This window comes from Canis aureus, chromosome 14 (genome assembly GCF_053574225.1).
Source record: "Canis aureus isolate CA01 chromosome 14, VMU_Caureus_v.1.0, whole genome shotgun sequence".
In the NCBI taxonomy this organism is placed as follows: domain Eukaryota; kingdom Metazoa; phylum Chordata; class Mammalia; order Carnivora; family Canidae; genus Canis; species Canis aureus.
This window is the reverse complement of record NC_135624.1, coordinates 51,796,277-51,820,752: the sequence shown is the minus strand read 5'-3', so window position 1 is coordinate 51,820,752 and position 24,476 is coordinate 51,796,277. Positions and strand designations below refer to the sequence as shown.

The 24,476-nt window shown below is 38.7% G+C and overlaps 1 protein-coding gene across 19 annotated transcripts in view; it reads right to left on the bottom strand.

Moving 5' to 3' along the window:
• The window catches only part of CRACD (capping protein inhibiting regulator of actin dynamics), a 279,581-nt gene that overhangs the window by 187,170 nt on the left and 67,935 nt on the right, over positions 1–24,476 (bottom strand). For 13 of the 19 annotated variants that reach the window (XM_077848089.1, XM_077848084.1, XM_077848108.1 and 10 more), the window contains one exon: positions 10,122–10,216. The exons of 4 other annotated variants lie outside the window; for them this stretch is intronic. The gene's annotated coding sequence lies outside the window, so the exon portion shown is untranslated. Of the gene's footprint in view, positions 1–10,121; positions 10,217–12,797; positions 12,912–24,476 lie in introns of all 19 variants that reach the window. 2 more of the 19 variants (XM_077848090.1, XM_077848086.1) reach the window with 1 other exon arrangement.

Genomic DNA, 24,476 nt, shown 5'->3' with positions numbered 1-24,476 from the left:
TTCACATTTCTTTAAATGCCAAGTTTTCTCTGGCAAATTTATTCAAAATACTAAATTTTCATTTTAGAACTTACTTTACATAGCAGAGTGCCCTAAATTGACATTCATCAAGACACCTTTCTCTAAGCCCTAATGGTTTCTACCTTCCTTTTAAGATGTATTAAGTAAATTTGTCATTCTCAAAAATATTCCAGAGAAAAAAATTATGAATTAAACACCCATAAATTCTTCATTTCTGTTGTAGTGTAGCAGTTTATCATCTAACCCACAGTGGTCTATCAACTGAGTAAGGCTGAGTTTCTTGTTTTCCTCAGACAAAAAAGAAAAAGTTTCATAAACAGATAAAACAATTTAGTAATACTTTTAATTTTTTAACAGATTCCCAAAATAACTATTTGACATATTTTCTTGGCTACTGAATAAATAATGAGTTCAAATAATTTTACCTCAGAAATATTCTTTCTTGTTGACTCAAGGTTATTCACTATAGCCAAGTCTATTATTTATTTTAAAGTGTCTTTAACCTTGTCCAGTTATAACAAAATACGGTCTTTTATTTTTTTTTTTAATGTAAAAGAGTACATTTGTGTGGGAGGTACAGAAATTTAAGCAATATTTTTCATACCTATTTGAACTATTATTTATCTATTTCATAATAATAAAAATTGAGACGTGTTCCTAATGGACTTTCTACTTCTAGTTTGGGCGCATCTCAAAAAAAGCAGAAAATGACCTGATCACCCTTGTTAAGAAGCATGTACAGTGATGGCATGAAGGATCTGCCCAGCAAACAAATTAATTAAGCACCAGACTAAAGAATTCCAGAATCAGCAGTGACTAAGGATTCCTTTACACACAAAGAGAAACAGGAACTGTTTCATCCTGATAAAAAGCTCTGCAATCAGTGTTCGCAGTGCTCTGTAGCTTATGCTTTGCAGACTACATTATACTCTATGAAATGCAATAAATTAAAGTCATCTATTATTTTACAGGCTCTACATCTAGCCAGTGTGAGTTAACTTTCAGTCCCTTCTGTACCATACCACATTGCTCCCCCATACACTCATGAGGGAAAATTGATAAGATGGGACACAGTGACAACTCCCATTTTATTTTGCTCAAATTCTAGTGCCTGCCTGTGTCTCAATCAATCTCTTCCACTACAAGAAAATCCTGGAGAAAAGAAAGTAACATTTCCCTCTTCCACCCATTGTGATACCAAGAACAGTGTAATAGAAGTGTCCCTCTGTGCAAACAAAGCCTACAGACAGCTTCGATATGTGCTGCCTTGGAGCTAGCTTTGGCTCTCTGGAGCAAAGCCGAGATTTAATGAGGCTTACCAGATTGAAGGTCACAGTGGTGTACTGAATAAGAGGGTTTTTACAGAGAACCATACGTTAATAAAACCAAAGAACTACATATGGCTAATGGGCAACTGAGACACACTAATAAAAGACAATCAATAACCAGTAACAGTATTTCATAAAGCCAGGCAGACACACCTAGATACCTATCTTACAAGAGTCTAAAGTAACATATGCTGTACAACAGGGAAAGCTCTGGTTTATAGGTAGAAAAGTTCACAGTTCACTCCTTTCCCAAAACACCGTATGTAGCCTCTGCCTCCAAAAACATCAGCCACTTTTCATGTTAAATATCAGGGGTGGAGGAAGCAAGAAAAATGAATTTGAGAAAAAAAGATTTCAATAACAGAGAATTCTATTCTTTTTAAGCTAGAAAATTCAGGTTCCCTGCTTCTAATTGATGCCTGCTCTTAAAATAAAAATTTATTCTTCCTTTTTTCACTCCATAAGGCCATTCTTTTTATTTGAAGGTCCTTTTCTCACTACATTCCAGAACTTACTCTAAGATAATAAATGGGGGTAAACTAATTATTTTTCATGAGAATAAAACAAACAAACAAAAAATCCTCAGCTCTAGTCTTGTTTCTGCTAGTGTGTAACCTTAAGGAAGTGACCTAAACCTTCACTGATCTCAAGCTTCTTTATACATACCACAGCAGGGTTGAAACACAACTGGGATGGATCATAAGTGGGGCTTCATAGTGACAACTTTTTTTTTTTTTTTAAGATTTTTTTATTCATTTATTCAGAGAGAGAGAGAGAGAGAGGCAGAGACCCCTACAGAGGGAGAAGCAGGTTCCATACAGGGACCCTGACGTGGGACTCAATCCTGGGTCTCCAGGATCACACCCCAGGCTGCAGGCCGCGCTAAACCGCTGCGCCACCGGGGCTGCCCACAACTGAACTTTAGAAGTACAAGAACCCAATAAAATTCTATGTAAAAAATACTTTTGTGGATGATCATTTTTCTAGGGCTAAAATTCACTTATAGCAGATTTTCAAAATTGGTAAACACACTGATGAAGACAATTTTTAAGTAAAAAGTTATAAAGAGTGTATAACTTTATGATTCCTCTGTAACAACAAAGTAGGTAAAATTTTAAGTCAACTGGAATAGAAAACAGCCTATAAATTTTCATCCTCAGAGAATGGAAAAACTGGAAATACTATTCATTCAACTATCAACAATCCTAAGGGATCTGGAAGAGATTAAGGAATTCTCTCAGCAAGGTTCAAAGGCTAGATATCCTTCCTTCACCCTCAGCTGAAGACTTCAGGCCACGTCAAAAAGCGCATGGAAAAAAAGCAATGCCTACACCCAGATCTTGGTTGTTAAAATACCACTACCCACAACAGAGGTGGAATCCTTAAGGAAATGATTGAGTTTTAGTCTGGGGCAAGGATAGTAAGGTGACCCTGGGACATCTTGCTACGCCAAAAAACAAGGAAGTACCAGAGACTAAAGGACCATGTTAAAAGTCAACAGGAACAGGTTTGAAGGGCCAAATTTGTGCAACATGAACATCAAAAAGAATAATGAGAATAATGTATCATAAACTCTAAAAATTTAAAGTCCATGAGTACAAAATGATAAGAGAATGAGAGGCAGTATAATGAGAGAGCAAATAACAGACAAGAGAGAAAAACAAGAGAAACTTTTCTTTACAGAAGAATGCAAACTGATAATGTAGAAGAAACAAGAAGGGCAACCCGGGTGGTTCAGGGTTTAGCGCCGCCTTCAGCCCAGGGTGTGATCCTGGGGTCTCGGGATCGAGTCCCGTGTCAGGCTCCATACACGGAGCCTGTTTCTCCCTCTGCCTGTGTCTCTGCCTCTCTCACTCTCTGTCATAAATAAATAAGGGATCCCTGGGTGGCGCAGTGGTTTGGCGCCTGCCTTTGGCCCAGGGCGCGATCCTGGAGACCCGGGATCGAATCCCACGTCAGGCTCCCAGTGCATGGAGCCTGCTTCTCCCTCTGCCTATGTCTCTGCCTCTCTCTCTCTCTGTGTGTGTGACTATCATAAATAAATTTAAAAAATTAAAAAAAAATAAAATAAATAAATAAATAAAAAATCTCTTAAAAAAATAACATCAGAAAAACCACCATTTTACAACCTCCACATAACAGGTGATTTAGGCAAGGATTGTCAATGGATGTAAAAAATCACTGGGGACTAAGATATTCACATGGTCTCAAAGCATCACTCGACATATTCCTTATTACCAAGGTATCCATTCTCTGAATCTACATTTTAAGAATGAACAAAGCATTGGCTATTCTAATTAAATGATATCATGTTAATGGGAATTAATTTTTTCAAGCATCTGTCAACTTACCAGTTTTCAAAGAATTAGAATGTATCACTTAATATACATTCAGTATCATTTGACAATTATTTGAGGATTCAGAAGGCACTCCTGTGCCTTATTATGCCTCTTTATTATCAGATGAACACAAAAGATAAAAGGATCACTGCACAAAAGTAGGTCCCCACACAGTACACTAGGATTGTCAAGCTGGCTGTTGTCCATTTCTGCTTCCCAGTGGCCAGTAGTTCCAGTTAGGGATATCTCAGTCTACAACTGTTCTACTGTCCCTTCCTAGGCTTTAGGGAAATGAAAAGCAAGTCTTCTTCACCAAAAGGAGGGTGAGATGATGCAGAAACTTCTACAGGACATATATGACCATGTTTCTTCAACAAATGGTAAGAGGAAGGGGGGAAAAAAGGAGTGTTCACAGATTAAGAGTCTTAAGAAATGTATCAAACACAATGTAAGAACCTTAGTTGGATTCTGATTCACACAAACCAACCATAAAAATACATTTATTAAATAGGAAAATGTCAACACTGACTAGGTATTAGATATTAATTATCTTTAAGTTTTAGGTATGATATGATTGAGATTAGATTTTTTTAAGAATTCTTTTTGATAAGACACACACTGAAGAATTTATGAATAAAATAGTATGATGTCTGGAATTTGCCTTCAAATATTACAACTGGGTGGTGCTAAGATTGGTTATGTGTTGATAAAACTGTCAAATCTGGGTGATGTATTTGCAAGGGTTCATCATACTACCACTCTCTATTTGTATGTTTGGAAATTTTCATCATTAAAGAATTTTTTCTTAAGTAAAGAAGCTCTATTAGTTATAGGTATGGAGGAATTATGGTCAGTTAAGATGTATGGTTGCCCAGCTTCTGGATCTATGTATAAACTGATTTTATGTCAGTAACCATTTACTGAATACCTGCTAGTTTCTGGTGTCTCTGGAATTCGGTGATACCCAAAGTGCTTTTAAGTATCACCAAGAATGTAGTGATTAATAGTGTGGTCTCTGGAGTCAGATCACCCACTGGAACCCCAGCTCTGCCACTTACTAGCTGTATGATACAAAGAAAATGGCTTGATCTCTCAGTTTCCTCATCTATAAAATGGGAATAAGAGCACCTGCCTCAGAATACCTATGAAGTACTTATAACAGTGCCTCATATATAGTAAACATTCAACAAATGTCGGCTATTATTATCAGTGTTCATCAATCATATTAAAAGGAAATCTGACTCCCATTCCACTGTCACTGAAAATCTCCTCTTACTCTTGATAGCTACTAAACGCTTTAATACCATTCCAGATTTCCTAAAATTTAATGGTTGTGGCATCTGCTTGTGACAAATCTATGCTTATAACAGTTTGAGGAGACATTATGTTCCTTTATATTAATTGACAAAAAAAAGATACCAAGATGCCAAACGGCAAGATGTCACCCCAGCTGCCCTTTAGTGAACCAATTTATTTGGAAATGTATTCTGTCCTCTGGCAGTACATTGCTGATATTCATCTGTGAATATAAGGTCACATCACCATAAGCAGGGCTGGAAAACACAAATTAAGTTGATTCATCAATAACTGTTCCTACTGTTGAGATTTTGAAATATAATAAAGCTGAAACATAATAAAGAGGGACAACCTCCTGCCTCTTTCTCTGACAGTGAGGATTTGGTGAAACTGCTGATGCGCTGAGGATGGGGAATGAACGTTGGAAGGGAAGGTGGTGGAAGACACTGGAGGCACTGGTTCAGGTTCCACCTAGGTAGATGGTGTAACGTATGTTTACTGGGTGGGTTACAATAAGTAGGAAATCAAAACAACAGTAATTCAAGACTGATGAGTAGTATCTCAAGAGCAGGGCAGTGGAAAAAAAAAAAAAAGAGCAGGGCAGTGGAAGTAGTCTGCTCCAGGTATCTATAGAAAATCCAAAAATATGGATGAAATGACCAAAACCCGGACCACTTTTTATTAACATCATGCATTGGCAAATCAATACAATGTCACTGATAAAATATTCCTCCCTACCCCCAATCTTTTGTTCGTTTAAATTCCAAACAATTACTGTAGTCACTGCTGAAATTTTAATGATATATATAGAAGCTTCAAATTAGCACACTTTACAATCTGTATCTCTACTAAACACTTACTCCAAGTGGAATTTAGTTTGGAGAACACCCATTTATACCTGTGTGGAAGCAGATTGAGCTACACCAATGCATTCTCAGAGTAAGTTTGTAACGGTTCCAAATTGCTCAGTCTGGCTTCATAGTTTGTGTAGCCTACCACTCTAAATATTTTTTTTTAATTTTTATTTATTTATGATAGTCACACACACAGAGAGAGAGAGAGGCAGAGACACAAGCAGAGGGAGAAGCAGGCTCCATGCACCGGGAGCCCGACGTGGGATTCGATCCCGGGTCTCCAGGATCGCGCCCTGGGCCAAAGGCAGGCGCCAAACCGCTGCGCCACCCAGGGATCCCTCTAAATATTTTTGCACTTAAAGAGCAGATTCAAACAGACAATGATAGTCTGACGATAATAAAATGAAGAAAGTGAGTTTTCGTTGCTTCATTTCTGTCATATATGTGACCATTTGAAGTTTTTAACTTGCACGAGAACAGTGAAACAGTGAGAACAGGTGTGATATTTTTGTTTGGGAAGTGCAGATTTTATTTTATACAGGAAATATTTTAATGGATATAAATAATATCCTTTATTTTTTTTTTTAATAATATCCTTTAAATCAGAACTTGTTTTTAACTTTTTTCAAGACTAAATATATCAGTAAACTAAACATGATATATATCAATAAATATATATATAATAATCAGTGAAAGATTTACTGATATTATAATCATTATGCAGAAAATAATAATTGTTGCTGATATTAAATAGTTATTAGCAAAAATAATTATGTTGTATACAGGGGGTTAAAAAAGTGATGAACCCGGGATCCCTGGGTGGCGCAGCGGTTTGGCGCCTGCCTTTGGCCCAGGGCGCGATCCTGGAGACCCGGGATCGGGTCCCACATCGGGCTCCCTGCATGGAGCCCGCTTCTCCCTCTGCCTGTGTCTCTGCCTCTCTCTCTCTCTCTCTCTCTGTGACTATCATGAATAAATAAATAAAATCTTTAAAAAAAAAAAAAAAAGTGATGAACCCCAGGTTAAATGTACAAAGTACACTATTGTCTTTGATACTCTTCGGTTCTGCAATTAACTCCACTTGCAGCGTTAAAAAAAAAACCCAAGACCTTGAGAATGAGTATCAGAACTAGTAGTGTTGACTGCCACCGGGTTCTAGCTGTCCAAATGCACAAACAAATCTCTGTTATTCTGTGATAATTCACATGTTTTAGAAGTCAAACATATTTTAGAATGGGCAGAACAGCCCTAATCAGATAATGGTCATTCGCAAAAGAAATAGGAAAAAAGACTAAACTGCTAATTGCTGGCATTAATGCTACTGAATCATGGCTCATTTATAACCATTAACCTAGTTACTATGACATATTATCTATCTTATTTTTACATCAGATTTTAGAATCCTTCAGGATGAAATAATAAATGGGAGCTTTCTAGTCAGAGTTGAAAGGCTACTTGATTAGTAGGTAACACAGCCACTCAAATTTTTAAGCAGAGAAATTATATTCTGAAATTTAACAACTCATATTGGGTGAATTGATGTGAAAAAGGCAAAGACTTGCTAAAACTATTTGATTGGATGCTTACTAATGGAGAACAATTTGATAACTTAGAAAATTAAATTATGCTTTCCTAACCTATTTGTGGTTAATTTTCGATTTTAAAATTGTATGACTCATTCCTTAGACTGGCAAACGCTGGTAAATGTTCATGCTGTCTAGCAGTGTGTTTGTTGGTGATGGCTGGGCCTCACAGACCAAACCAAAGGAGAAAAGTCTCTGCTATTCAATGGAATGATAAATATAAACAAATACTTATAAAAATGTGACCAGTGAGATCATAGAGAAACATATAAATGCTACAGAAGCAAAAAGGAATAACTCAAAATAAGCTCTAAACCTCAACTACTTTGAAATCAAGACAGACATGTCAGAATTAAATATATAACCAGTGAAAGTTCATTCAGCATGGACTTTTTTTTCTTTATATCTAAATAGTCCAATCATTTTGAGTAGTTTCACCTCCAATAGATCTATTTAATTAATTTTACCACAAAATCCTAAAATCAGAATACTTTAGATAAATGACTGGGGGCAGTGAAAATCATGGATTAGAGTAGAGACAGCTACAGGATGGTGAAAGAAAGGGAGGGCAACATCTGGATGCTTGAAGAAGGGTGTAGATGGCAAGCCATTAATGAATTCTGGAACAGAATGTACAGAGACAGATGAGCCACTCTTAAGTTTCTCTTTAGACACCCTGTGTATGAACTGTCTGTCTACGGGACAACCGTATACAGACGTCCAGTAGAAGGTGAAAAAGCAGTTTGGAGTTCTAAGAAAGGTGGGGCTTGCTGATACAGTTTTAGAAATCACCATGTGAGAGACAGGGATTAGAATCAAGGGACTGGATGAGGTCGGCTTAGGGAGAGGATGTCATATGGGAGAAAAAAAGACTGAGAATGGAACTTGATTATATACAGTTTCACATCATTCCTTAAAATTTTACCATGTGATAAAAAAAGTATAAACTTTCCTAAGCTATAGATCCCTATCTTTCTTTTATCCAGAAAGGTTGCTAAGAACATGATGTTAGAAGGTAGAGAAGGGTCAGTAGAGTATCCTCCAGACTGAGAAGGCACTCTGAGACAGAAAACCAGAGCAAGCCACTCCCTAGTGTTTGTAGTTTCATTCAGGGTAACTGACTGACGACAGGGGAATCAAGGTGACAGATGATCCATGCACTATGCAGCCGTTCTCTGCCCTCTGTTCTACCCCGTCCGGACCTTAATCCACAACTTTTATGGGGCAAGGGACATGGTGGTGAGGTCAGAGGGTATTTCTCTAAAGTGGCACCTCAGGTGTGCCAGCCATCTCTACTAGTTACCTAAAGGGGGGCCTTCTGCACATAACTCCAGGAACAATCAAAACAAGCCATTCTACATTCTGGTCAGGGCATATGTTAACCTCCCAGGGGCCTGGAACACATAGCCCACAGGGAGATCACTGCATAGGCACAAACAAGATGAAAGGCCAAGAGTCAGTGTTGTCAGCTCTCCTACGCATGGGCTCTGAGAAAGAGTACTAACTGCCACTCAGAAGCTGGGTGGTTATGGGCAAGTTACACAATATGCAGACCTCAGTTTCCTTATCTGTACAATAAGAATATCATAGTCACCACCACATTATGTACAGTGTTTGTGAGAATTAGATGAGGCATGTAAAGTGCTTCATACAGTGAGTGGCACAGAGAAAGCACTCAGTAAGTGTTAGCTACCATAATGGTGACAGTGATCAATCTTACTATAATTCTGGCCATATGGCAGGTACTTAATAAATCCTGTCTATATTGCTCTATATTTTTTAAAACTCTGTTTCCATCTTTCAATGAAAGGCCCATATAAAGAGTATTTTGTTGAGTTGAATAAAAAATAATTCACTATACAATACAGAATGAACTCATTCTCTGATTATGTACATACAATTGTCACTATACAAAAGAACTTGATTGGGAAATGAGTGCAATCATTTCCCTCTGTGTTGATATTAAGTAACCTGCTGCTTCTTGATCTTTTTCTACTTTAAACATTCTAAGTATCTATGAATAAAAACAAAACAAAACCCAAAGTTTCCTAATCATCCACTGAAACGGATGAAAATGCTTAGTCAGAGTGAACTAATGTGTCCTCAAAGCTCCCACAGTTATAGTTCCACTACTCTACTTATTAAATTGTACCACCACCAAAAAAAAAAAAAAAAAATTGTATCACAGTCAGCAACATGTGAGTCTGTTTCTTCCCACAGATTCATAGGCACATTGAGGTCAAAAAATGAATCATCATTGCATCCTCAGAATCCAATATAGTTTTTAGCATGTGCTAGATACTCAATAAGTATTCTGATTATAGGAAGGAAGGAAAGAATGAATGAAGGATTGAACAAAAGAACGAAGTAATGAATGAGCAAATGAAAGAACTCAAGGAAAGGGATAATCTGGATCGCACAAAATAAAGAAGTAGGCCAGATGATCTCTGCAGTTCTCTATGATTCAGTTGAAGATTACTCTATGGTTGATGTGTTTTATCATAATGGTATTAAGTATGTTTCACTGTCATTAATGATGAAAATCTGTCAGTTGGATAGAAATAAATGCTACAGTTTCAATATTCATAAAGTATTGGTATTTTTATGGAAAAGCAATCTTAAAATTTAAAAATCCACTCAGTTGGAAAAATATGTACTATGGCACTTAAAAATTTTTTTTGTTTTTAACCCTGCACTTACCAGGCAAATGAACCGGTTCTACCTTGTGTAGGGGTGGAGATGATGGACCACCAAAGAGGAAGAAAGAGGTTCAAAGTGCCATTCTGCAATATTGTCTGTGAATGGAAATTATGAACATCAAATTAGCATGCAAATGCAGAGATGGTATATGTCACAGATCATATGACTATGGGTGCAATCAAATATAGTAATTTTGTATTTTATGGAACACTTAGGGGTAAAGACATCATGCCAGATTAAAGAGGTTTCTAAATAACTGATCTTTAGCCCATTTTTAAAAAGGGATTTATTTGAGGGAGAGAGTGTGTGCCTGCAAGAGCATGTGGGAAGAGGGGCAGAGAAAGAATCCTCAAGCCGACTCCTTGCTGAGCATGGAGCCCACCTCAGGGCTCATTCCCACAATCCACGAGATCATGAGCCAAAACCAAGACTCGGATGTTTAAACGCCTAAGCCATCCCAGGTACCCAGATCCTTTGCCCATATTAAAGATAACATTTTTTTTTTAAATGTCATCGCTCTGAGAGGTATCATTACAAAAAGAAACCATATTATTTAAATACTTTGGACCACAGGTAAAAGAAAACCCAATTAACAGAGGCTTAAGCAATAAATGCATTCCATTCTCTACATAACAAAAAGTCTTAGGTTTTCAGAATTGGTTTAGAACTCAGCAAGGTCATTGAGGATTCAGACTCTTTCTGTGCTTCCCCTCCCTCCTTCGCCAGAATACTGGGGAGGCCTTGTCACAAAATGGCAGCCAAAGTTCTAAGTATCTCATTCTTCCTCACAAGTCCATTTCCCAACGGGAAGGAAGGAGTGGTGGTAAGAAAGGATTTTCTAGTCTTGTGGCTCCTTGATTTATCACAGAGGAAAACCTTTCCCAGAAGCTTCCACACTGGCTTGACCTTACATCTTTTATTCTCCTGGTACAGAAATTTTCTTAAATTTTTTATTCAATATACGTAAACAACAACAACAACAAAAAAAAAACCAGTTTAACCATTTCTCCCACCCCACCTCCACCCCTTGCCTCTGGCAACCACCATTCTGTTCTCAGTACCTATGAACTTGTCTTTTAAGATTCCACATATGAGGAAGATCATATAGTACTACAGTATTTGTCTTTCCCTAACTTATTGCACTTAGCATAATGCTCTTAAGTCCCATCCATGTTGTTGTAAATGGCAAGATTTCATTCTCTTTTACGATTCAGTAATATTCCACTGTGTATAAAAACCACAATTTCATAATCTGTTTATCCATCAATGGACATTTAAGTTATTTATCTTGTCTATGTATAAATGATGCTGCAATGAACATGGGGGTGCACATATCTTTTCAAGTTAGTGTTTTTGTTTTGTGCATATTTTTAAATTACATACATTTACTTACAAAAAGGAGGCTATAAAAAGATAGGGCAGAGGTTTGACAAAGTTGAAGATGAGAACTGAATCTGCTGCACCAAAGCCTATGAATATCCAATCCTTTTAAGAAATCTACTAAGCAAAGATCCCTTTCTAATCCTATATGATCACCATGGTGCTGAAGAAAGTAAAATTAGAATGATCTGGGATTGAATTACAGCTCCATTATTTACCCCCTGTAAAATGAAGACAAGAATGTCTACCCACATATAAATGAAGACAATAATACCCACACTGATTGTGTAAGGGGTCTATCTTGCCATGTTTAGGCTCTAGATAAATTTTTTTTTTCTTATAGAAGTTCCTTTTCCCCTATGCTATTATGAAACCAGAATATGACTGCTATGTTCCTGAGTCAAAGCACAGGAGTCATATTACTCAAGGAACTAGATAAGATCTATATATGCACATGAGAAAGAAAATTTATTACTATTTCTTACTGGATAGGGCTGGTACAACTTCTTATCACCTTCACCACACAGAGAAGATGACTAAGCTTGCTGATTAAAGCAATTATTCAAGAACGCAGGCAGAAGAAAACAAGGAGCAGTAAACACCTAACACTGACTGGCAAGGAGACAAATTAGCTGATCTTTTTTATTCTGAAAATGGGTCACTGTATCCTTAGCAGTAACCTCGGAATTCTAATGACTGTGGAACCCAGAGAATGCTGACCAGAGGAACAGAGCAGTGGGATGAAAATAATTAACTTGGTAGTTCTGACTACATTATTATCATCAAATAATTTTCAAGGTGTGAAATCTTACATTTAGCAAGAATAGAGTCCTAAAATAGCATTCTCCTGGCTTCTTCCTCTTCCTTCTTAAAATTACTAACTGAAGGTAGTAAAAATGGCAATGGACTGAAAAGTCAATGACCCAGGCTGGGTTCCTGGGTTATGCTTCATTACTTTGTTTTTGAATCTCCATTTCCTCAGTATAAATGAGGTGAGGTTGGACCACATCTATCTCAAGCATCGTCCAACACTTAAGACTCTATGAATCTGGAGCAGTTTGATTTTTTTAAACAAGTTTTATTTTATAGCAACACCAATCTTATATTTCCATAATAGCAAAGCTTTATTAGAAAAATAAAGGAGTATATGATCAAATTTTTCCAGTATGATAAGAATGGCCAATTATTACCCAAGACCTGGAAGTAAGGATGATTTGTCCAAAAGTCATCCTGATATTCTGGGATTTAGAAAATGCAACCAGGGATCCCTAGGTGGCTCAGCGGTTTAGCACCTGCCTTTGGCCCAGGACGCGATCCTGGAGTCCCGGGATTGAGTCCCACGTCAGGCTCCTGGCATGGAGCCTGCTTCTCCCACTGCCTGTGTCTCTGCCTCTCTCTCTCTCTCTCTGTCTATCATAAATAAATAAATAAATCTTAAAAAAAAAAAAAGAAAAGAAAATGCAACCAAAGATAACTGATACTTTTATTAACACACACTAGAATAGACAGTAGGTTAGAACAATAAGACAGTAAGTTTTGTCAAACAAAAATATTAAGACCAAAATTTTAAGTAACACATAGCAGAAACAATTTTTTTATTCCTTCTTGGCCGCTTTGACTAACAGATTAAGTTTAGAAACAAGAATCTTTTATTAAAGACTTTATTTATTTATTCATGAGAGACATAGAACAAGAGAGAGGCAGAGACATAGGCAGAGGGAGAAGCAGGCGCCATGCAGGGAGCCTGATATGGGCCTCGATCCCGGGACCCCAGGATCACGCCCTGAGCCAAAGGCAGACATTCAACCACTGAGCCACCCGTGCATCCCAGAAACAAGAATTTTTATTAATCCAGAGACTAAGTTAATCAAATCAAGCTACTGAAATAAAGTACACATTAGGATCCCACTGACCTCACGGTGGCTTCACATGACAACTAGACAGGCATGCTATTTGGGATAACTTTTTCGTCTTAGATGCAACACCTCTACTTCCAGTGATCATATTTCAAGCCAAAAATTAACGGAGCCTAATTACTGAAATTGAAACTAACCTAAAAAGCCAATAATCTGATACAAATAATCACCATGCCTGCCTCCTACCCAGCCAGAAGAAATGGGGGTGAGGCAAAGTCAAGGACTGTATTAAATACAGAGTTAAGGAATATGGTCTACGTGCAATTTCTATTTTAGCTCCTGAGGATCTTTTTTCTCAAAGAAAACAAAAGGTTTTTGAGAAGGTTTAGATAACCAGGACAACTGGCAAACTGTCATGTATATGAAGTTAATGCTTCCTCTAACAGTAACTCCTTCAGCTACTTTTTATCTCTTTCTTCACTCAAAGTTACCACGTCCAGATCATAAAAATTTCATTTTCTTAGGGTAAATTAAATATCTTAAACTTTTCAAATACTTTAATTTACTTTTGGGCATTCGGTTTTCCTTTTATTTTTACTAACGTGGCTATTTTATATTTATGTTTCCTTTAATCGCAAAGTTATATATACAAGTAGTTTAAAAAACCAAATAGTAGGGGATCCCTGGGTGGCTCAGCGGTTTCGTGCCTGCCTTTGGCCCAGGGTGCAATCCTGGAGTCCTGGGATCGAGTTCCGCGTCGGGCTCCTGGCATGGAGCCTGCTTCTCCCTCTGCCTGTGTCTCTGCCTCTCTCTCTCTCTTGCTGTCTATGTCTATCATAAATAAATAAAAATAAATCCTTAAAAAAATACAAATAAGAATAAAAAACCAAATAGTTTTACATGGCTCCTTACACAAAATAGCAGTGCCTTCCTGGTCCCATTTTTCCCATTTCCCATTTCCCAGAGGCAAAACACACTAAAATGTTTTAATTGTTTATTTTGGCAATGATCTCTATATCTCCAAATGCAATGTTATATTGCTGCTTTTGATTTTTTAGTTATAAAAGTCTATTATTTTTAGATTTCTACTATGGATGTCACCCATCTTTCCCATCCTCCCAACTACAGTTATTATCATTTTCTATGACTCTATTTTCAATGTTTACATTATTACTACATAAATGATATTTCCAGCTGACCACATGCTATATTAATGATTACATTTTCCTGAACAACTCCTCTTCCTACCCTAACCCCAACCTCAGCAACTATCTTGTTTTTAATTTTTTGAATGTACATAACTGCAATTATTTTGAAAATACTCCACAAACTGTATTTCTCTTAATGAGTTAAATAACAAATTCTGTTGATTTCATCTTTGTAGTTACATGGCCCCTGAAGATTTTGGATCTGTTCAAATTTGGACTATTTTGCTCTCTAGGCTAACAACAGAGTTGTCATCTTTGAGATTTTTCCTTCACCAACACCCTGTGCATTCCCTTTGCTTCACTTTTGTGTTAAAGCTACTGTTTCCTGCTTATCAGATTTGTCCCTCTCTTTTTTGACATCTTTACTTTGATGAAGATTCTCTTTTAGTAATTTGCTAGGAAGTAAAAATGGTGAAATCCTGAATGTATGAAAATATACTTATTTTACCCTCATACACTGAAGGTGTAATTATTTGAGGGGTGGGTGGGTATTGGATTTCACTTTATTTTTTTCTCTTTCCTGTTCTGGCATACAAAACAGTATCACCAAAAGGAAGTAGCCAGAAAGGAGCAGGTGAGCAGGATTGCAGGGATGAGGAGGGTAGGCAGGGGGCAGGGGCTGAATTGATGGAGCAGCTATGCTCAGGAGTTCTGCTTCCAATATCCTGGTTGGGGGTTCCAGGGAAAGGGATAGGCATACTTCAGGTAAAAGGGGATGGCTAGAAATACCTCCCTCAGAATCTGAAGGCCACTGCTTCATTTTCGTACTATATTCTTTCTACTGCTTTACTGTGCCCATGGGTTTCAGCAGTGCTGCTGAGAAGTTTGATGCCAGTTTGATTCTTAACGTTGGGTATACAACCTATTCTCTCCATTTTCTCTGAAAGCTTTTAAGGTCTTCTCTTTAACCCAAATATTTTGCAATGTCACACCTAAACTTCAATGTGGATCTACTTGCATCTGTTGTGCTAAGTTTTTAATGTCCTCCAGTTCCGTGAAATCTTGAATTATACCTTTGATGACCTTCTTCCCTCCATTTCTCCTTCTCTGTGGATTTCCTGTGATTGGATGTTGGGTCTCTAGTATTGATACTCTAATTTTCTTATATTTTTCTCTTTTTTCTGTACTTTCTGGGAGTTTTCCTCAACTTTATCTTCCAAATCTTATTACATTTAAAATTTTTACCTATGTTATTTTAATTTCTTCTTTTTTATATTTAACTTTGAAATAACTTCAAATTTACATAAAAGTTGCAAACTACTTTTTTTTAAGATTTTATTTATTTATTGGGAGAGAGAAACAGCACATGTAGTGGGGAGCAGCAGGCAGAAGGAGAGGGAGAAGCAGGTTCTGCACTGAGCAGGGAGCCCCATGCAGGGCTTGATCCCAGGACCCTGGGATTATGACCTGAGGCAAAGGCAGACGCTTAACTGACTGAACCACCCAGTTACCCCTAAAGTTACCAACATTTTAGAATTCATATATAGCTTTTACTCACCATTCCTTAATGTTAATAACCTATAAAACCACAGTACAATTATCAAAACCAGGAAATCAGGAGTGGCCTAACAATATTAACTAAATTTACATACCTTATTCAAATTCTACCAGTTGTTCTCCTAATGACCCTGTTTTTGTTTCAGGATCCAATCCAGGATTCCACGTGCATTTAGTTGTTACCACTACTTGATCTCTTCTAATCTGTGACAGGTCCTCCTCAGTCTTTCCTTATCCTTGGTGACCTTGACACTTTTGATAAGTACTGGTGAGTTATTTGTATTTGTGTATTTTCTCAATTTGAATTTGTCTGATATTTTCTCATGACTAGATTGAGGTTATGCATTTTAGGCAAAAATACGAGAGAAGTGATTTATGTCCTTCATGTGCATTGTATCAGGGGTACTGATATATTGTATTATTGGTAGTGTTAATCTTGATCACTTAGTTAAGGCCATGTTTCTCAAATATAAATATATCTTTCTCTTTGGAGTTAAAAAATGGAAGCAGGCAGACAACTAAGCTAACCAGCCTATCTGGCCTAAAATAGTTACCTGTTTTTCATGTACTCCATCTAAAACAAACAGAACAGAGTTATTTTCCCTCTGAAAACTTCAATAATTACCTTTCCAGAGCAAAAGGACCCTCAGCATCTTTAGATCTAACATAGTCTGGGGATCTACATACACAGTGTTTATGGTCTCTTTTATTAAATAAGATTAAAAATTTGGCAATAACTAGCAATTGCCTAATGTTTGAATCCTAACTTAGACTAAACTGTAGTTACCTTCCTAAAGAGTTAAGTATTTATTTACTAATGTGTGAGACCCATGGCCTAAAATAACTTCTTTGTTGGAATCAACACATTCTCTTCTTGCCTCCCAGCAATAAATCCCTATATCAGCTAGCACAACCAATTGTGTTCACCTCCCCCAAGGCAGAATGAGTATCTCCATCCAGTGACCTAAAAAGGAAACTTTAACTTGGAAGCTTACTAAACAGAAAGAAAGACACCTCATTTCTACAAGAGGTAGCCCTGCACAGACCACTGGGACTGACAGAGCTGGTGGGCCCTGCCAGGTCCAAAAGCTAAAGAAATGACAAGATGGAGAAAGAAGGAAAGAAAGGATGAAATGTGTCAGGTAGAAACAAGAAAAAAGGAGAAAAGGAATGACAGTAGCTAAAATTTACTGAGTACATATGTGCTAGACATTGTTATAAGCACATTATAAATACAACAGCCCTTTGAAGTAAGTATTATCACTGCCTCTATTACATACAGGGGAAAAACAGAGGTACTAAGAAGGCAAACAACCTGTTCAAGGTCATTCAGTATGTGGTCAGCCCAGGATATGACCCCAGGCAGTTTGAGTTAGGCACTAATGCTCTTTCAACAGTATGTACCTGCTTCCATTAGAGGTTCATGTGCAGGGCAGCCCCGGTGGCGCAGCGGTTTAGCGCCGCCTGCAGCCCGGGGTGTGATCCTGGAGACCCGGGATCGAATCCCACGTCCGGCTCCCCGCATGGACCCTGCTTCTCTCTCTGCCTGTGTCTCTGCCTCTCTTTTGCTCTCTCTGAATAAATAAATAAATAAATCTTTAAAAAAAAAAAAAAAAAAAAAGGTTGTTCATGTGCAAGGCTGGCAAGTGTCACGAATTATCTCTGGTGCCACCCAAAGCACCTTCTAAGTTGCACAGCCTTAAGATGAATCCAGAGAAAAAAAAAAAAAAAAAAAAAAGATGAATCCAGAGAGCTTGGGCTTGAAAACGTCTTGTGCTTTTCTAGTAAATATATATTAGTCTTTTCTACCAGGACCACCATCACAGCTCAGTGGTGCTCATTAAATATTCTCATGTTCTTACACAACCCAAATAAGATCCAATTATCAAAGACCAAGCTATTACAGAGGAACCAAGAAAAGAGAGGGAAAAAGAATAATGATTTCCCTCACCATGTTCAGATAAGCGGCCTGCTATTTGCATTAGGGAACTACATGACCTGTGTGGACTATAAAGTAGCTTTCTTATGATTGATGAGAAAATTTCCACACAGCTCATACTGAAAAGGTGTGCAGATAGAATAAATCAATCCTGCCAGCTTTGGAACTTTCCAAATATACTCTTAAGACTGGCAGTGTCAGAAGGTCAAGAAACGTACAAATCTCCTTCAACAAGGATGAGGTGCTTTTAAACAACAGCAGTCTCCAGAATTTAGTCTTAGAATTCATTATAGAGTAGGATCCACTTGTGGGACATGAACTTCGTATCTCCTTTATCATATCTCCTGTGCTTTGTTAGCTATTCATGGTTTCTAATTCTAAGGACCCCAAGGGCCTCTCCCAACTCCAGCAGAAGTCTAAAGGATGGGGAAGATTTGGCTTGAGGAACTGTGGCCGGAGAACAAATGGGTTTTTATGAAGAGCTTTAAAATCCAAGAAGGCCAAACTTGAAGGGACAATTCTGTCTCTGCATCAAGGTATATCAGAAAGGACACTACCCACAGAAAAACACCCCATACCCCATTCCACCTGGGTCTGAAAGTCCTTCAAAATGAGACCAAGCTATACCATAGTAACTTCAATACCTACCCAGCAACTTTTCAGAAAATAGGTTTTAATAAGGACAAGAGCTTGGGGTTAGAAGAATTCTGTAGGTAAAGGTCACAAAAAGATTACATAGGGTACTAGGCCAAAGCTCTGGAAGAAGCAATTAGATTTTCCAGGGATGGAACTGCAGAGTATCAAGAATGGAAAGATAGGAGTATGATTAGCTTAATAAATATCCAACATCATAGATATTTCACATTTAGAATGATGCTCTAGCTAAATCTATAGACTTGATAAATTTTGACAGAAAATATAGGTATATCCGAAATAAAAGAAAGAAAAAAGAAAAGAAAAGAAATATAGGTATTAGTAGTTAGAGAGGATGCTGTCTCTTCACTGAAAAAGACAACCTAAATTTGCAATATTGAAAGGCATCAGATAATCATAACAATAATAATTAATAGCCAACAGTTAACACAGAACTTATCACGTAGGAAGCAATCAATAAATCTAAAAACTCACATTTATTTCATCTTACCCTCATACGATCACAAAAAATAGGTCCTTTGGAGGGGAGGGGCAAGATAGCGGAAGAGTAGGGTCTCCAAATCACCTGTCCCCACCAAATCACCTAGAAAACCTTCAAATTTTCCTGAAAATCTATGAATTCGGCCTGAGAATTAAAGAGAGAACACCTGGAATGCTACAGTGAGAAGAGTTCGTGCTTCTATCAAGGTAGGAAGAGGGGAAAAAAGAAATAAAGAAACAAAAGGCCTCCAAGGGGGAGCGGCCCCGCGAGGAGCCGGGCTGAGGCCGGGGCGAGCGTCCGCAGGACAGGAGAGCCCCGTCCCGGAGAAGCAGGAGCTGCACCGACCTTCCCAGCCGGAAAGGGGCCCGCAGGGAGTTGGAGCAGGACCCAGGAGGGCGGGGATGCCCTCGGGCTCCCTGGGACAGTAACAGACACCTGCGCCCCAGGAGAGTGCGCCGAGCTCCCTAAGGGCTGCAGCGCGCACAGCGGGACCCGGAGCAGCTCGGAGGGGCTCGGGCTGAGGAAGAGGCTCCGTGAGGAGGGGGCTGCGCGGCCGGGAGCAGCTCCGAGGGGCTCGGGCAGAGGAAGAGGCTCCGAGAGGAGGGGGCTGTACAGCTCCGGGAGCAGCTCAAGGGGCTCGGGCGGCGGCTCCGTGGAGGGGGCTGCGCAGCCCGGAGCACGAATCCAACAGCGCAGGCCCCGGAGCACTGGGCGCTGGGACACAACCCAGGATCTGGCCTCCCCCCGGGACAGGCAGAGGCCGGGAGGGCCCAGGACAGCAAGGACGCTCCTGCCCGAGCTGAGCAGATCAGCGGCCCCGCCCCAGAGCCTCCAGGCCCTGCAGACGGAGTAGTTCCTGCGGGAGCTGAATCCAGGGCTGTAGACCTGCCGCAGCCACTGGGGTTGTTCCTACTGGGGCCTCACGGGGTAAACAACCCCACTGAGCCCTGCACCAGGCAGTGGGCAGAGCAGCTCCCCCAAGTGGTAACACCTGAAAATCAGCACAACGGGCCCCTCCCCCAGAAGACCAGCTAGAGGGACAAGTTCCAGGGGAAGTCAAGGGACTTAAAGTACACAGAATCAGAAGATACTCCCCCGTGGTTTTTTTGTTTGTTTTTGTTTTGTTTTGCTTTTTGATTTGTTTCGTTCCCCCACCTTTTTCCTTTCTTTCTTTTTCTTTTTTTTTTCTTCCTTTTTTCTTTTTTCTCTTTCTCTTTTCTTTCCTTCTTTCTCTCCTCTCTTTTTCTCCTTTTCCCAATACAACTCGCTTTTGGCCACTCTTCACTGAGCAAAATGACTAGAAGGAAAACCTCACCTCAAAAGAAAGAATCAGAAACAGTCCTCTCTCCCACAGAGTTACAAAATCTGGATTATAATTCAATGTCAGAAAGCCAATTCAGAAGCACTATTATACAGCTACTGGTGGCTCTAAAAAAAAGCATAAAGGACTCAAGAGACTTCATGACTGCAGAATTTAGAGCTAATCAGGCATAAATTAAAAATCAATTGAATGAGATGCAATCCAAACTAGAAGTCCTAACGACGAGGGTTAACGAGGTGGAAGAACGAGTGAGTGACATAGAAGACAAGTTGATGGCAAAGAGGGAAACTGAGGAAAAAAGAGACAAACAATTAAAAGACCATGAAGATAGATTAAGGGAAATAAACGACAGCCTGAGGAAGAAAAACCTACGTTTAATTGGGGTTCCCGAGGGCGCCGAAAGGGACAGAGGGCCAGAATATGTATTTGAACAAATTCTAGCTGAAAACTTTCCTAATCTGGGAAGGGAAACAGGCATTCAGATCCAGGAAATAGAGAGATCCCTCCCTAAAATCAATAAAAATCGTTCAACACCTCAACATTTAATAGTGAAACTTGCAAATACCAAAGATAAAGAGAAGATCCTTAAGGCAGCAAGAGACAAGAAATCCCTGACTTTTATGGGGAGGAGTATTAGGGTAACAGCAGACCTCTCCACAGAGACCTGGCAGGCCAGAAAGGGCTGGCAGGATATATTCAGGGTCCTAAATGGGAAGAACATGCAACCAAGAATACTTTATCCAGCAAGGCTCTCATTCAAAATGGAAGGAGAGAGAAAGAGCTTCCAAGACAGGCAGCAACTGAAAGAATATGTGACCTCCAAACCAGCTCTGCAAGAAATTTTAAGGGGGACTCTTAAAATTCCCCTTTAAGAAGAAGTTCAGTGGAACAATCCACAAAAACAAGGACTGAATAGATATCATGATGACACTAAACTCATATCTCTCAATAGTAACTCTGAACGTGAACGGGCTTAATGACCCCATCAAAAGGCGCAGGGTTTCAGACTGGATAAAAAAGCAGGACCCATTCATTTGCTGTCTACAAGAGACTCATTTTAGACAGAAGGACACCTACAGCCTGAAAATAAAAGGTTGGAGAACCATTTACCATTCAAATGGTCCTCAAAAGAAAGCAAGGGTAACCATCCTTATATCAGATAAACTAAAATTTACCCCGAAGATTGTAGTGAGAGATGAAGAGGGACACTATATCATACTTAAAGGATCTATCCAACAAGAGGACTTAACAATCCTCAATATATATGCCCCAAATGTGGGAGCTGCCAAATATATAAATCAATTAATAACCAAAGTGAAGAAATACTTAGATAATAATACACTTATACTTGGTGACTTCAATCTAGCTCTTTCTACCCGGGATAGGTCTTCTAAATAAGCACAACATCTCTAAAGAAACGAGAGCTTTAAATGATACACTACACCAGATGGATTTCACAGATATCTACAGAACTTTACATCCAAACTCAACTGAATACACATTCTTTTCAAGTGCACATGGAACTTTCTCCAGAATAGACCACATACTGGGTCACAAATCGGGTCTGAACCGATACCAAAAGATTGGGATCGTCCCCTGCATATTCTCAGACCATAATGCCTTGAAATTAGAACTAAATCACAACAAGAAGTTTGGAAGGACCTCAAACACGTGGAGGTTAAGGACCATCCTGCTACAAGATGAAAGGGTCAACCAGGAAATTAAGGAAGAATTAAAAAGATTCATGGAAACTAATGAGAATGAAGATACAACCGTTCAAAATCATTGGGATGCAGCAAAAGCAGTCCTAAGGGGGAAATACATCGCAATACAAGCATCCATTCAAAAACTGGAAAGAACTCAAATACAAAAGCTAACCTTACACATAAAGGAGCTAGAGAAAAAACAGCAAATATATCCTACACCCAGCAGAAGAAGAGAGTTAACAAAGATTCAAGCAGAACTCAACGAAATCGAGACCAGAAGAACTGTGGAACAGATCAACAGAACCAGGAGTTGGTTCTTTGAAAGAATTAATAAGATAGATAAACCATTAGCCAGCCTTATTAAAAAGAAGAGAGAGAAGACTCAAATTAAAATCATGAATGAGAAAGGAGAGATCACTACCAACAAAAGGAAATACAAACGATTTTAAAAACATATTATGAACTATACGCCAATAAATTAGGCAATCTAGAAGAAATGGACGCATTCCTGGAAAGCCACAAACTACCAAAACTGGAACAGGAAGAAATAGAAAACCTTAACAGGCCAATAACCAGGGAGGAAATTGAAGCAGTCATCAAAAACCTCCCAAGACACAAGAGTCCAGGGCCAGAGGGCTTCCCAGGAGAATTCTATCAAACGTTTAAAGAAGAAACCATACCTATTCTCCTAAAGCTGTTTGGAAAGATAGAAAGAGATGGAGTACTTCCAAATTCGTTCCATGAGGCCAGCATCACCTTAATTTCAAAACCAAAGACCCCACCAAAAGGGAGAATTACAGACCAATATCCCTGATGAACACAGATGCAAAAATTCTCAACAAGATACTGGCCAATAGGATCCAACAGTACATTAAGAAAATTATTTACCATGACCAAGTAGGATTTATCCCTGGGACACAAGGCTGGTTCAACACCCGTAAAACAATCAGTGTGATTCATCATATCAGCAAGAGAAAAACCAAGAACCATATGATCCTCTCATTAGATGCAGAGAAAGCATTTGACAAAATACAGCATCCCTTTCTGATCAAAACTCTTCAGAGTGTAGGGATAGAGGGAACATTCCTCAACATCTTAAAAGCCATCTACGAAAAGCCCACAGCAAATATCATTCTTAATGGGGAAGCACTGGGAGCCTTTCCCCTAAGATCAGGAACAAAACAGGGATGTCCACTCTCACCACTGCTATTCAACATAGTACTGGAAGTCCTAGCCTCAGCAATCAGACAACAAAAAGACATTTTTGTTGGATACAAAATCAATGCCCAGAAATCAGTGGCATTTCTATACACTAACAATGAGACTGAAGAAAGAGAAATTAAGGAGTCAATCCCATTTACAATTGCACCCAAAAGCCTAAGATACCTAGGAATAAACCTAACCAAAGATGTAAAGGATCTATGCCCTCAAAACTATAGAACACTTCTGAAAGAAATTGAGGAAGACACAAAGAGATGGAAAAATATTCCATGCTCATGGATTGGCAGAATATTGTGAAAATGTCAATGTTACCCAGGGCAATATACACATTTAATGCAACCCCTATCAAAATACCATGGACTTTCTTCAGAGAGTTAGAACAAATTATTTTAAGATTTGTGTGGAATCAGAAAAGACCCCGAATAGCCAGGGGAATTAAAAAAAAAAAAAAAAACATATCTGGGGGCATCACAATGCCAGATTTCAGGTTGTACTACAAAGCTGTGGTCATCAAGACAGTGTGGTACTGGCACAAAAACAGACACATAGATCAATGGAACAGAAGAGAGAACCCAGAATTGGACCCTGAACTTTATGGTCAACTAATACTCGATAAAGGAGGAAAGACTATCCATTGGAAGAAAGAAGTCTCTTCAATAAATGGTGCTGGGAAAATTGGACATCCACATGCAGAAGAATGAAACTGGACCACTCTCTTTCACCATACACAAAGATAAACTCAAAATGGATGAAAGATCTAAATGTGAGACAAGATTCCATCAAAATCCTAGAGGAGAACACAGGCAACACCCTTTTTGAACTCGGCCACAGTAACTTCTTGCAAGATACATCCACGAAGGCAAAAGAAACAAAAGCAAAAATGAACTATTGGGACTTCATCAAGATAAGAAGCTTTTGCACAGCAAAGGATACAGTCAACAAAACTAAAAGACAACCTACAGAATGGGAGAAGATATTTGCAAATGACATATCAGATAAAGGGCTAGTTTCCAAGATCTATAAAGAACTTCTTAAACTCAACACCAAAGAAACAAACAATCCAATCATGAAATGGGCAAAAGACATGAACAG